Raw genomic sequence first — 5346 nt, forward strand, 5'->3', positions numbered from 1 at the left:
GAGATTGGAAAGAACAGTGCATGAACATCAATTTGTACAGCGGAGTCCTTTTTTTAGGGATTTAGGCTGATAAGACTAGGATTATCACTCACATCCCCAGCGCTGAACGCCTTTAACTACCTATTATGTTTTGACATGATCATTATTTAGCATGTGATGACCAAATAATAGAGGGACATCTGTGTGAATCAACTAAATCCATGCATCTTGGCAAACTTTATCAAACTTATAACCCCCACCCACTCTCGTTCCCAAATTCTATTAGACCTACATCAGTGAATCTGAAATGACACAGAGATAAAGGTTACGCTCATATTTAATGATACACATTTCCCAGGGGACTCGAGAGAGCTTTCAAGACAGCTATAAGGGCCTCTCAATGGGTGTTTGTTATCCTTATTAAAAGTTCAATAACACTATGGAAAACAATTTAATTACTACTGATTGTGTCAGAAAGAGCACTGCCTCAGGGCCTTGGAAAATGTCTGATGAAACATGTAGCATTTTAATCTAGGAGAACTAATTACCTGCTGAAGCACACACCCCTCTTTGCCTCATCCCTTCTTATCTTTTTGACCTTTTCCTTTCCCCTCCTTTATTTAAGCACACCTCCCGCCATAACCACTGTAAACTCCTCTCTATAAACTTTCTGGTGGGTGAACTCAGCAGTAGCAGAAGTCTGGGGCTCTATTGACTGGGGGTTAATAGAGTCGAATGCAGGGCAGGTCACTTTCTCCACACATCAATGTGCCCTCAGGGGTCAGGCTTAAGTGTTTGGTAATAGGGGGGATTATACACATGTGTTATGGAGATACTTAAGAAAGAAGGCAATTTTTTCACACTTGTAGTGAAATACTATTAAGTTATAACTAAGTTCATTATCTGCTAAGCCCATAAAAAGATAGATGATGCTGCACTCTGCGCTCACTATAAAATACTCTGCCTGCAGCCATAACAGCAGCAGAAGTGAGATTTAAATAAGAAAATACGGTGCTGAAAATTCTTGACTTGCAACCATTTAAATATTCTACATGGATCAGTTTTAAACATCAATAGATCATTGTCAAATTAATAGTTATATAGCATGGCAATCACTGTAAACTATTGAAACTATTATTACCCTTTATCTCAAGCTAGTGATACCATGATATGAATGTGGTTTGGAGACCACTTTTCCTCTTCCATATCTTGCAGGTCTTATAGATATTGAAAGATTATATAAGATAATATAATTCATTACCCTAAACTTTTATAGCTCAGTTTGGGCTGGAAGAACCGTGCCCCTCTTCTGGTTTGTGCTAGAAGCCAACAATCCAGCAAATGTCCTGCATATCAATCCTTGCAGGACACTAAGCTGCATCTAAACAACTCCCCTTGCACCAAACCTTGATTCTGCATTGCATTTTATTACATTTGTTTGTATGAACCACTGTGAGCAACTGGCAGAATGATGTTGGAGTATAAGAAAATAGAAAAAAGTATTGCATCACTATATTTTGTTTTGTGATATTACGTTGATTCTCAAGAACATATTGATTAAATATTGATTTTTGTGTGTAAACCCCTGACCTCTAGATAGCAGTGTTATAACTGTAAACTGAGGGTAAGGATGTTACCGTGATAAATACAAATTCAGTTCAGTATCGCATTATATTTAATCGTAACCCCTGTATTGTGATTAGATAGATAGATATTAGATATATTAGATATACAGCTCGGGCGCCCGGTAGCTCTGTGGGTAGAGGCTGGCGACCGCATGTACTGAGGCCTTGCAATTGAGTCTTGCGAGCGCGCAGGGTTCAAATCTGACCTGTGGCCTTTTGCTGCATGTCATGCCCCTCTCTCTGGCGCCCTTTCTGTCTATTTCAGCTGTCACTATAAAGCCCCAAAAAATATACTTAAACTATAACTTAAAAATATACGTAAAAAAAAAATTAGATACACAGCTCTACAATGATGACAATGGACGATTATAAAATGAATATTTGGTTGTGTTTATCAAACAAATGGTTGATTATTGAGTCTCATTACCAGGGTTCTAAAGCATCTGCATTTGACACCCTGAATGAGAATAAATCTTCAAGCTTCCAATACAAAGCAGCTTTCTGTCTATCTCAGCTCTGATTGGTGTTCAGGCCTAGTAGCAATTTCTTGGCAAATACCATTGGAGCACTAGGAGAGAGCCCAGAGGACCTGATTTTTCCACGATTATCTGTCTCATGTCTACTGTCAGGATATAGTGAACAGGGAGAGCTCCACCCAACCACCCATAACAAGTACAAAATTATAATTATTATTGTCTCTCTACAGAAAACAATAAAAAAGCATATGAATACTTTTTCTGTTTCTTTGTTGTCCAAGGCTAAATATTCTGTACAGTACCCTCCAACACCTGAAAAATAGTGCTCTCCCGAAAGCCACGTTAATTCAAACACTGCTCCAAACCATTCACCACACTCACAAAAAGCACATTACTTCCTGCTCTGAATGTTGGCATTGGCAATTGTTTCCTGCCCAGTTCTCCGATATGAATGTAAATTGTGGTCAGGCTAGAATGCCTGATGAGGTCCCTGATGAGGCAACTAAAGCAAGGGCAAGTGCCTGTTGAACTCTCTGATTGGACACTCGACATCAAGTAAACCAAAGTACAGGCACAGACAGAAAGGAAATAGATTTTGTTTTATTAGAATTAATTGTGTCATATTGTATTATTTACAAAGTTTTATTTAATATTTGAAACAATCAGTGGTATATTGTCAAAACACCAAAGAGAACCTACCTTGTGGATATGTGAAATCAATGTACACATTATGCTGGTTATTAAAATAATCTATACTTCCTGAATGAGAGATCGATTGCGCCCTCTCTGTCAATTGAAAGGGTGCCTGGACGTTGGAGACAGGTCAAAGGTCATAGAGATTTGTAGGAGCGTGTACCAGAAAATGCATTCTTTGAATGTGACTGGCAGACCAAATACTAAACTGTATTTTATTTTATTAGTGAAACGGACAACCTATTCACCCCAAAGGTGGTAGAATCTGTCACTGGACAAACTGGAACATAGCAGCCAGTGAAGGCTGCAAATCCTCCGATGGTCTCATTTCTTAATTATAGTTCTTAGGTTCGTGCTATTGATTTATTGATTTACTTTTAAATACAATATTGTTCAGATAATTAGTAGAAGTGTTAAAGGTGACAGAAGTTCAATATCCCGGTAATGTATTGTTGTATGGCAGTATGTATCGGTTCTGATGGCATCACTCATATAGTAGATTATTACCTTTGTTAAATGTTAATTCTTAGTAACTGTGGTGACATTTCGCGTACTGTGGATGGGTATCTATAAATCATTAATTGAACTGTTAACTGATGTTTGTCACAAATTAGCCAATATATGAAGGAGAAGGGTTATACTGTACAGTAGTCTTGACAGATGTATATCATATTCCAGCCTTGCCTTGCTAGATTTATTGTTTAACAAAGGGTCAAACTTACAAAAGATGGTTTTAGTGTAGCACACTAAAGCAGTTCTGTCTAGCTACCTGGGCTTTAACACAAGTGAAAGAGACATTATTTCTAATGGAGAGAGCAGATGTAAGAACCAATGCAACATACAGTGCTCCAGGAACCCTAAAATATATATCCAATGGCATTCTGGGATTGAGGGTGAAGGTTATAAGGGTGCAAATTTCGCCATCTTAAATATTCCTGGCCTTTTCTACTATTTAAAGCTGCAGTAGGTAACTTTTCTAACAATAATAATGAAAACAACTAGTCAGTTGGTCATTTTTGTTCAAGCCCAGTGGATTGCAAATGGCATTAGGAGCACTAGGAGGAGCCAGGAGAAGCTGATTTTTTCACAGAATATCTGTCTTGTACTACTGTCCAGATATTGTGAAAGCTTCAGCAAATGTCAAAAAGTTATTGTTACTTACTGTAAAAGTAGTAAAAGTAAGTAAAAGTTACCTACTGCAGCTTTAATGGTATATACTCTTATATTATTTTAAGATAATGGGAGGAGTTTAATCTCCCCTTACCACCTACATATTTTTTGGACAGTCCCTTATCTACTATCACACACTGATTTACAGACTGCAATACATTTTGCTCAATGAAAATTAAAGATTTGTTACCAGATACAAAATAGAGGAAATTCCCCTCTTCTGTCGCTGAACAAAGCCCTTGTTGTCTTATGTTCCTTTTGTTTCATTTTGATGGGGTTATCAATTACAATAACAGGGAGACCCGATGGGTGGGGAGCCTGGGTGACAAGGGTAAAAGAGCTATTTGGATTTTTAGAGCCACACTCCAGGCTTTCAATAACAGGATTAATGTAGCCCCCGGTGCTGCTGTTCCGGTTGGAAAAGGATCAATCGGAGAAAGGCAAAAGCGTATTAAAAGGATTATAGATTAGCAATTAGATGTCTCCTGACTGGGGGTTAGAAAGTGCTCTCACATAGTATTTTGAGTCTTAAGGTGAGTTTGTGTGACGGCTGGCACTGTGGCATACTTCCTCCCTCACATTGTATCTACTCCACTTTGACCCCCATCCCTAGAGTTCCAGAATGATTTTCTGCAGATCTGTTTTTGCTTTTGTCACTCATTAACCTGATATACGTTGAAATATTCCTTTTAGGCATGGGATGATATGAACATTTTATACCCGATATTAACAAAATAATCATGACAATAACAGGCACCTCATCTCTCTGTTCAACACACTACATAAAATGAGCACATCAGATAGGTTGAACAACCATGTTATATCTTTTAACCTTACAGTTATGGCTGAAAATGACAACAGACGCAAACAAATTTACAACAATTTAAAAAAATATTCCGCCATTCCCAGAAGTTCAATTTAATTCAATTTTATTTCTATAATCATAAACAGAAGTTACCTCAGGACACTTCAAAATAGAGCAGGTCTGGACCATTCTCCTTATAAAATTATTTACAGAGGCCCCACAGTTCCCACCATTAGCAAGCACGTGGCAACGGTGGCAAGGTAAAACTGCCTTTTAATGGGCAGAAACCTCAGTCAGACCCCGGCTCTAGGTGGGTGGCAGTCTGCCTCGACCAGTTGGGGTGAGAGAGAGAGAGAGAGAGACAGAGAGAGACAGAGACAGACAGAGAGACAGACAGAGAGAGAGAGACAGAGAGAGAGAGAGAACAGAGGTAACGACAGAGACAGAAACAAGGGTGCATAGCAACAACAGTAGCAACAAATTAAGCCTGGCGTTAGTTCAGTCAGACCACAAAATCAGGCTCAGCTCTCAAGTCCAGCTATATCACCTGATCACAGCTAGTCGTAAACATACATCAGCTGATGGCTCAGCTGATTCC

This window comes from Morone saxatilis, unplaced genomic scaffold (genome assembly GCF_004916995.1).
Source record: "Morone saxatilis isolate NCDOM2014 unplaced genomic scaffold, NCSU_SB_2.0 Contig9, whole genome shotgun sequence".
NCBI classification, from domain to species: domain Eukaryota; kingdom Metazoa; phylum Chordata; class Actinopteri; family Moronidae; genus Morone; species Morone saxatilis.